At 34.7% G+C, this 10,671-nt stretch overlaps 1 long non-coding RNA gene across 1 annotated transcript; it reads left to right on the top strand.

Moving 5' to 3' along the window:
• The first annotated feature begins 8,904 nt into the window (after positions 1 to 8,904).
• On the top strand, positions 8,905 to 10,112 carry LOC144561082 (uncharacterized). Its single transcript, XR_013513578.1, has 3 exons — positions 8,905 to 9,147; positions 9,753 to 9,785; positions 9,881 to 10,112. It is a non-coding gene; the product is annotated as an uncharacterized LOC144561082 (long non-coding RNA).
• Positions 10,113 to 10,671: the final 559 nt, after the last annotated feature.

Genomic DNA, 10,671 nt, shown 5'->3' with positions numbered 1-10,671 from the left:
TTCAAGAAGGATTGTAATCATTTCTTTATTTCATTTCTTCTTATTTTTTCTCAATTTTTTTAATGGAACTCTCCAAGAGAGAATAGATCTCTCTAGAGGTTTAGATTAATGCATGAACTTGTTTAATTTCATTTTATTTGGATATTTATTTTTGTTATGATTGTTTTATGAGATTTGATTGTTAATTTATGTGAATTATTATTTGTGTTAATTACATAATTATTGCTTGAATTGTAGTTATCCTGTTTTGAATTCGAAAGAATCAAAATTGACTAGGATCAATAGGATAGTACCAAATTATTAATGCAAATACCCTAGGTTTGGATTAGGATCTAACCAATTTGTAATCTAAGCAGGAACTACAGAAATTAAGGTTAGGGACTTGGTGAAGGACCTAACCGTGAAGTCAAACCCTAATTAGGACATCTCAAATCGAATTGGATATTGGTATGATGGACTTAATCGTGAAGTTCCAATATTTGAGGATATGAGAGACTAACAAGAGCTTATGGTCTTGGTAGTTAGGGTGAAGGACCTAACTGTGAACTTCGAATTACTTAGGCACGATATTAATTCACGAAAGTGACTCTTAATGACATATTAGGTTAGAAACTCATCAAATCATACATGAACTTAAAAAAATACCGAATAGATGGAATTATAAAGGGATTGTAAACCGAATACTCCTAAATCTCCTAAACTTGAAAACAAACTAATCTTTATTTTCTTTGTTTTATTTTCATCTATTGTTTAAATCTCCTTTCTTTCGAGTATTGAACCCAAACTTAGGACTATTAGAACAAACCTCTCAATTTACTTTATTTGCACTTTATTTTTTTATTTTCTAAAATTTATTTGACAAAATCTAAACTAAGTATTTACCATACTCCCTGTGGTTTGACACCTAGATACTACAAGGATAGGTTGTGCGCTTGCAACTAACTTTTCTTTGAGTATTGAGGATAATAAATTTAAAAACAAAAAGAGTATAGATCAAACGTAAAAATTTTATTTTAATATTTGAGTATTAATTTTGAATTTATGAATGTTTAAGAAATGGAGGTATTCACTACTACAAAAAGGTTGATTACTAACAAGTTATTAGTCACAGTTCCGAAATTTATTTAAAGAGCCGTGGGTAAAAAAGGAAGTGAGATGGTCAGAGGACATGTATACACGGTTGAACCGTGGTTGTTGTGATTCAAACAATTTAAACGTGGGTAAAGAAATGATAACTGAGTGTCGGTGCCATTTACCCACGGTTGGGATTGGAGAAGCCGTGGTTAATGTGGTGTGAGTAGAAAAGGTTTAGCATTTAACCACAGCTAGGGGTGAAAACAGAGCCGGATTATCCGGTGGATATCCGCTCCGTATCCGGTTATAATCCGAATCCGAATTCGGATAATTTCCGGATACGGATTCGGATAATTTTCGGAAATCCATAAAAGATCCGGATACGGATACGGATTCAGAGTCCTAAACGGAGCGGATATCCGGATTATCCGGATTCGGATAGTTTGGCCAAACCCATATAAAAGAGGAATAAATATTTGCTATAGGTGGGATTTGAACCCATGTCCTCCCATCTCAATGCCTTAAGACTAAGCTTCAAACCACTACAACACAACATCTTTTGTTACCATACACTTATTTGATATATATATATATTATATGAATAGATTATCTTTCATCTCTTACAAGTTCATTAATATTTATATTTAATGTTTTAATTAATATTTGTATTTTAGAAGTTCATATATCTTAATTATCCGACCATTATTCGTTTTATATCCGTATTCGAATCCGTATCCGTGGACTATCCATTCCGTATCCGTATCCGTTTAAGGCGGATTTGGTTTTGAATTTTGATATCTGTTTACTATCCGTATCCGTATTCGTATCCGCTCATTATCCGACGGATGCGGATATGGTATTAGCATTATCCGCTCCGTATCCGCTCCGTTTTCACCCCTAACCACAGCTCAAAGCCATGAATAAAAGAGTGTGAGTAAAAAGATGTGAGAAAAAAGTTTCAGCCGTGGGTAAAAGGGTGACAAAATCCTCTTACTATAGTTTTCATTTGCCTCTATCTATCACATGACAATATTTTCATTTGCCTCCCTCTCCCTCTCCCTCTCAAAACTCAATACGAGGGTTTGTAATTTCAAAACTTCACCCTCTCTCTTCGCCGCTCAGCACAAATCCGCCCCCTCACTCTCCGCCGCTCAACAACATCGCCACCCTCCCCCTCTCCTTCCACCGCTCAGCGCAATGCTGGCCCCCATCTCTCTCTTGGCATGGTGAGTACAGATTTTACTCTCTGTTTTCATTCAATAACTGTCCATGTCCGAAGGTTTTAATTAGATGAAATTCTTATCTTGTACATTGATTATGTGGAAGTCGATGCCTATCTATTTGGTGTTTGGTAATTCATATTTACTGTGTCCGTAAGGTGTTCGACAAAATTCAACAAAGATTATTTTCGTTATTTTCACGGGGACCTGACACAAATTTCATCCAATAAGTTAGAAATTGAATTTACAACACAATTTTTACGTGTGGTAGAAATTTTTAAGATTCAATTTTTTTTCTTATATTATGCTGCAAGTGAGTCAGTGCAGGTAAAACTTATCTCCACCACTGCACTTGTACATCTGTTGCATGTACTTCGTGATCTCCATTATGTATGATTAAAGAATCAAAACCTTGCAAATTAAATGGAGTAACAACAGGTTCAAGAGAAATTCAACCTTGAACAAGCCTCCTCTGATACAGAACCAGTTATACTTATTAACTTAAGCTTGCTTGCTTTCGTTCAGTAATCATGTGAGTCATGACATAATACTCACATTATTGGTTGAAAATATATTTTATATTATTTTTGGATCATGAGATAATGTTTGTTTATTTTTTATATTACTCGTGCAATCACCAATACATAAATTAAAAATACAAGGATGCATTACAGCATTAGTTACTAACAACATAATTATTGGCTTAGTTATTCACACTTCAGTAATTTATTTTGATAAAAAGCACCTAGAAGGTTAATTTATTGACCAACTTAGATCAGTGTTGGGGTCAAGTTTCGGCTGGATCAATTTTGTGTCTTGTATGGTTATGATTAGATTGTATCTTGTTTTTCGGTGATTGTCATCTTTCAGGGTCGATGCGGGTCAGGTTGGGCTTAGGCTGTATGTTATTTCTATAACAGCGGCGTGGCAGAAAACGAGCTCTCTTTGTAATATCAGATTTCATGATTTTTCAGTTACTGTTACTTTATGTCATAGGGGCATGTCAGAGATTTGTTCTGAATCGGTTGCATGATATGTGACATGTCAGGTTATGCCATCTCCACTTTATACTAAAGTCATATTTAGTTAGTTTTAATCAGAATTGGTTTGTTTATTTCCTTTGTACAACTACCAAAGAAATTCACACTAATAACCTTCACTTCTGCAATTCAGTGCCAGTGACAGTACTTGGGTTGAGAGTGCAGATATTATGTGATGAAATTCATGCACTCATTCGTCACAAGGCATCAAAAAATCATTCCAAAAAATGTATGTTAGTTCTATTTACATTATTTATTTATTTATTTTTGACAGAATTGCCATGTGTTCTATGTTATTATATTTGTTCTATAAAACGCTGGTAGATGAACCCACCTGGTACCAAACTTGTTCTCATTGTCTTGCTTGTCTGGATTTGGTATCTTGCTATATTAACCCATGTGTTCTATTTCTTTTTCTGAATACTGATATTTTGAATTGAATTTAACCAATGTACCCAAACTTGTTTTGTAAGTATATATTTGGGTATAATTATACAAAAACTGCACTGTGTATATGTCACCTCTTAGGCTTATTAATTAGTTTTTGTTGTGCTTGAATTGAAACTTATTTAACTGAATTTATTCAGTAAATAGATAATTTTTGGTACAAGCTTATTGAACATACGCACTGTGCACAATATCCCTCTTTAGTTCATACCTAGGTTTTCCAATAAAATCATAGGGTTTTTCTAAATTTACTTGAGTTCATTTGACATTTTATAATTTTGCATGCAGTTTCCTATGCTAGGTGTTGCGCCTCTCCCGATGGATCAGTTCCATGAAATCAGGTGTATGTGAGCTAGAGTGTTCATGGATGAGCACTTAAATTGATATGTTCTAAATACTTGATTCTAGTTCTAGTTCTAATAGTTCTAAATACTTTGTAATTCTTACCGTCTACTTTTGAATGCGTATGTGGGTTATATTTAGGACAATGTTTATGGAAGTGCAAATATGATCTGTTGTACTGGGAATTGTCTAACTCTAAATAGTTTATTTATGTAGTGATATTTTGTTCAAATTAATGTAGTGATTTTAGTATATATGTGATGTAGTGAGAATTTGAAGTTGTGTGATTTTTGGTATTTGAAATGGCTATAAATATTGATATTGTTAATCAATTAAAAACACTATTATAAATATACTGAAACCGACAAATTAAATACTATTATAAATACTGCATGTCAAAGGGTGAAATGAAACGCTAATTAGGTTGGAGAAAGGGTGTGGCTAAAAGGTGAAATGAGTTAACCGTGAATAAAGGGTGTGGCTAAAAAGGTGAAATGAAACGCTAATCCGTGGGTAATCAAATTGAAGCTCTAATCTTGTCACGGTTCGGCAACCGTGGTTATAAACCTTCACTTTTACAAACGTCCACATTACTCACGGTAGAGAATCCGTGAGTAATTTTAATTTTTGACCGTGGTTAATTTGTTATTCTGTACTAGTGATTCGAGCAATCCACCAAGAATATAACGACAGATTAGGATGTAATTATTACAACAAAATATATTCATTGCATGATTATTATGACATAATATATTCAAATAATTTATAGTACAAGTACTGCAAAATATCTATAATTATTGTACCAATACAAGTTGAAATAAAAATGATACAATATGTAAAATGTACGTTGCTTGTCTTCAACTTGCTTTAATTAAAGTAGGTGATAATAAATCATCCGTACGCAATTATTGCTATTAGTTTTGGGAAATCTCCATCATTCTTTCACCAGCATTGCTAGCAACACCCTACTATGGGCAGGGGCATGGTTGATAGATACCAGAAATTGGAGGTCTAGTATTTCATGGGTTACTCGCGCAGTTGCAAGGAGTACCTCCTGAAGGACCTCCTGAAAATAATATAATTATTTTTAATTTAATTGGATGCAATGCAAACACATTTCTTTCTTCTGATAGTATGTTAAATTAGTATTATACTACTAATATAACTTTCATTGAATGTGTTTGGAACGGTGTGAATGAATAATGGAAGTATAACACTATTTTTGTTAATTAATATGTTAAAATAGTGTAGAAAAAATGTTAATTCGGATAATATAGAAAAATTGTTAATTAAGTCCTATTTTATATAAATAAATATTGTTGGAATTTAATTCTTAGAAAGAGTGCTGATCAGAAAAAAAAAATTCCAATTTTCATACAAATAGCCATTTAGTATTTTGGAATTAGTACTATAGTATGAATAATATAACTTTTTGAGCTAAAAATTCAATTAAACTAAATTTTAAATATCTAAAAGTTATTGTAACACACTTTTTTTCCCCAACCTTATTGTTTACTATTACTTGTTTTTTCTTTCTTTTTTCCTTTGCTTTTAAAAAGAAAGACTAGATTTGTAATGGAGAGAAATTGTTTTTTTATTGGTTTTCAAAATACCATAATTACTGTGGATTGTACATGATTATTAAGTCACACAGAACAAGAAATAACATTCACCTTTTGGTTTTGATTCGAAGATGGGAACAAAAGCAGAACGTGAAGCAGCATTAACCGCCACAACACTGAGAAGCAAAAATAGAATCATGAGTTCACTCCTCATTGTGCTCTCAAAAACTCTACACACTACTAGTATCAATAGCAGTATCAGCGTCATTTGATTTCTTCTATCTTCATCATTTTATATAGAAAATTATAACAAGACTTCAAGAGAAAATCAACGCCCTAGTCAAGTCCCTCGCAGCCTCTACTTTCCCAAGTCTGAATTAATTTGTCTCGGTACAGAATAATGCCGCTAACTTGATTAATTTTTTCTACATAAAAGGAGTCATAACAAAATTCCAATCAGAATACAACGCTTGCAAATGTGTAATTACATGTGCTGCTTATCTGTATTACTTAAATAAAATCGTCAAGTTTGAATTTCTAGTGTAGCTGTCTTTTCATCGTAGAATTGTAGCATCCACAAACGAAGATTCGGTACAATTCAACTTTATCCGAAAACAGTTCTTACGTAGGTTGCTTTCATCGTATAAACAGTTTCTTTTTTTTTTTGAGAGAAAAATGAAGGTCATGCCTTCAAGTTCCATTAAAATGACACCAGAGATGTCCGATTTTTACAAAAGTTTGCTAATCAGTAATTTAGAAAAGTAAAAATTTGAAAAATAAAATGTTGTAAATAAACTAGTTATAGCAATTCTCCAGTGGCTGTTAGTGAGACTTTTCCCACCGGACCTCTAACTCCTCTCAGCTCCCTAAGAACCAGCTGATATATTCATCAAAGATCTCCTTTGCTAGCATACTCTCATTCTTGCTTTCCTCTCTAAAAATTTGTTTGCATCTTTCTCTCCATAACACGAAGCAAACGACCACCTGTAGTCTTCTAACTTGGGTGTTGTTACTGTTGACTATGTTGTCCATGTAGTGACCTTGCATTAGTTGTACCAGTACACTTACCGGCATCTGCACAGCATCCCCGTTCCTTCTGATCAATTGCTGCCTGACCCCATACGTGTACCAACATGTACCGTATAGATGCTCCACTGATTCAGCTGCTACCTTACAAAGGATACATCTATTTGGTATTTTCCATCCTCTTCTGACGAGATTGTCCACCGTTAAAATTTTATTTCTCATCATAAGCCAAATGAAAATCTGCACTCTGGGAGGAGCCTTAATATTCCATGATTTAGCTCGGATGTCATTTACCACTTGGTATTCCTCCATTCCTTTGTAAAAGGATTTAACAGAAAATGATTTCCCCATCTCCCATTTCCAAAGGGCATTATCCTGTGTTGCTTGATCCAATTCAATATATTGAAGCTGTTGCAGTAGCTGCTGACTTTGGTCTATTGAATCTTGTGTGAGGTATGTCTCCAAATCAAGGTCCCAATCTCCATGATTATTCGCTTCACGGATCACAATATTCTTCTGTTGAGCTTGAAGATATAGATCTGGATATTGAAATTTGAGTGGCATTCCCATCCAAGCATCATGCCAAAATAGAGTCCTAGTCCCTGATCCCACCACATATGTCAATGAAGCCTCAAAGAAATCCTTTATTTGCCCGATAGATTTCCAAAGTGCCGTTTGCCCCACCATATCCCATGGCCTATGTGTGCATGGTAGAAAGTGCAGCCACCATTGTCTCTCCGGTTGAATGAAGTTCCAGACTAATTTTGCCATTAGAGCCTTGTTCATTGTAAGCAAATTCTTGATTCCCAAACCTCCTCTATTTTTTGGTGTAATTACAATGTCCCAAGCAATAAGACTCATATACCCCACCTGTTGCTGATTTTCCTTATGGCCGTGCCATAGGAACCTTCTTCGAATTTTATCGATCTTCTTAATTAGCCACTTTGGTAAAATGAAAGTAGACATGAAGTATATGGGCATTGCAGAAAGCGTGGCATTAATCAATGTCACTCTTCCCCCCCATTGACAAAAGCCCTGCCTTCCAAGTTGAGAGCTTACCTTCCATTTTTGCAAGCAGTGGTTGGTACTCTAATTTTCGAATTTTTTTGTTTGAGAGTGGCATATCAAGATACCTGAGAGGAAATTTTGATGGTTTACAGCCCATTATGTTGGATTTTGATTCAATTTCCTGTGGAGTCAACCCTGTAATGATGAGTTCCGATTTTTCCATATTCACTTGCAGTCCTGATAGGTCTCCAAAGATTTGAAGGATTATCTTTAAAAACCTAAGCTGCTGCTCCTCCGGCCTCATGAGGAATAGTGTATCATCCGCATATAGTAGGCATTGCTTGCAATCTTGGAAAGGTTGTGCAAAAAGACCTTGACTCACAAGTCATTGGAACCATGTCGACAAGAAATCCATAGCCAAGATGAACAAATATGGTGCCATTGGATCTCCTTGCCTAACTCCTCGTCTCAATTTAATGTTTTTCCCTGCCACCGAGTTCAAAATCACCTTTGTTGTTCCTTGCAGTGTTGAATTGCTTACAATGCGTATCCAACTTTCTGAAAATCCCTTTGCCAATAGAACTTGACTCAGAAAATCCCAAGATAACGTATCAAAAGCCTTGAATACATCTGCCTTGAAGAGGGCTATCTGTTGTCTCTGTCTAGTAGCTAGTGTCACAACTTCTTGCGCATACAAAAAACCTTCGTTTATGTGCCTCCCCTTTATAAAACCTGTTTGTCCTTCCATCACTAAATCTGAAATGACAAATTGCAGTCTATTTGCCATTATTTTTGAAAAGATCTTTTGAACCGAGTTAATTAAGCTGATTGGTCTAAAGTCCGTCACTTCAATTGCCCCATCTTTCTTCGGTAACAGGATAATATGCGAATCATTTAGCGGGTAGAAGGTTACTTGTGGGTCCAGGATGATCTGATTGTAAACCTTTAATAAATCAGGTACTATGCTTTGCTGAAAAACCTTGTAGAATTCTGCTGTCGAAAAAGACTACTGGTCTGAAGGTAATTACTAAGGCAGTTATTGATGTTCTTGATTGCTCCGATTTTTATTTATTGTTCTTGATTGCTCTATTTTATTAAGAGGAATAATGTATCAAATTCTAAGTGGTCTTGCTTACATTCTAAGTGATTCTTGATGTTTCACCGTTAGTATGGTACTAACCAGTATATACCAGTAACAGCCCTGTAGTAGACCTGTTGAGAGATATAATTTGTAAGGGTAAATATGTAACTTCTGAATTGTGTGAGCATATTTCTGAATTCTGTAATGGGATGCAACAATGAAAAGATGCTTCAATTTTTTGTAGAAAATATATTGGTTAAGGATGGAATAATTAAAATTGCAGATTTGGGGCTAGCAAGGGAACTTTACTCGGAGCCTCCTTATACTGAATATGTCTCTACAAGATGGTAAGTTCATTATTTTTGTTCACTAAATGCTTTAAAGTTACCCTTGAAATTCTACTGGTACCTCAAAAACCCCAAATGACCTTCTGTGACAGATCAGCCAGTGCAGGCTGATCAGAAGTCCAAACCAAAAATCCACATGAACAGTCAGATAGAGGACTCAAAAACACACACTTTAGACCCAAATTTTGCATTCATAGAATTTTTCTATGATTTACTAGCTATTTTTAAAGTTTGCTTTCTGAATCTCCAAAAAAATGCTGTTCTCTGCATCTTTTACCAATCTGCCCCTTCATTCAAGCATCTGTTAAAAATAGTTAGAAAATTACTAAAATCCTGAAACTTGGCTGACAGTGTAGTTTAGACTTTCCTTTACATTTCTATAAAAAGAACAAAAAATTTGACTTTGTAGATTGTCCAGAATGAATTTTTAAAGATTGGCTGACAGCAGCTAAACTCAGATCTGGGTTGGTTTTCTTTCCATTGATCTATCTCGATCTTCTCTTCCTACTTTAAATCTGTTTCTTTTCAATTGCTAAAACAACATTACTTACGTTCTTAATTTTGCTTAATGGGTGAGCTTGCATTAATTTGAGAATAATTTGCAGAGTGAGTTTGCATGGAGTGAATACACTTCTACGGTATATTGTCATACTACCCTCTTGTCATACACTTTATCATTGTGATATTAAATTTAATGGCACAAATTCTAATTTTCACTAATTGCTATCCGTAGGTTGTACTAGGTGAAGTGGCAATGTGAGGTTGATTACGTTGAATAGGCCTCGTCAATTGAATGTCATCTCTTTTCGGGTGGTACTATCCTTTATATTAGTTATAGGTTGCAAGAAAGAGAAGCATTTTTTATTTAAGTCAAGTAAATAGATTTTTGATGGCAATTAACTTGGATGATTTGGTGTCTTTTGTGTGTTTTGTGGATATATGACATGTAATTTGATAATTTTTAATGGCAATTAACTTGTTTGGTGTATTTTGTTTGTGATTGTGGCATATTAATTTTTTAATGTTAATAAATGTTGAATGGTAATATATGGCTAGCAAAACAGAATCATGCCAACACAGAAAAACAGTGGGTGTTAATGCACAACACTGACTCTTTTTTAAAAGAGTCGGTGTTGATGCACAACACTGACTGTTTTTCAAAAGAGTCGGTGTTGGTACTCAACACTGACTGTTTTTGAAAAGAGTCGGTGTTGGTACTCAACACTGACTGTTTTTGAAAAGAGTCGGTGTTGGTACTAACACTGACTGTTTTTGAAAAGAGTCGGTGTTGGTACCAACACTGACTGTTTTTGAAAAGAGTCGGTGTTGGTGTCAACACTGACTGTTTTTGAAAAGAGTCGGTGTTGGTGTCAACACTGACTGTTTTTGAAAAGAGTCGGTGTTGGTGTCAACACTGACTGTTTTTGAAAAGAGTCGGTGTTGGTGTCCACACTGATTGTTTTTTAAAAGAGTCGGTGTTGGTGTCAACACTGACTGTTTTTTAAAAGAGTCGGTGTTGAATCC

Source organism: Carex rostrata, chromosome 10 (genome assembly GCF_964058835.1).
Source record: "Carex rostrata chromosome 10, lpCarRost1.2, whole genome shotgun sequence".
Taxonomy (NCBI): domain Eukaryota; kingdom Viridiplantae; phylum Streptophyta; class Magnoliopsida; order Poales; family Cyperaceae; genus Carex; species Carex rostrata.
Note: the sequence above shows the minus strand (reverse complement) of the source record. Positions and strands in the feature narration are given on the sequence as shown.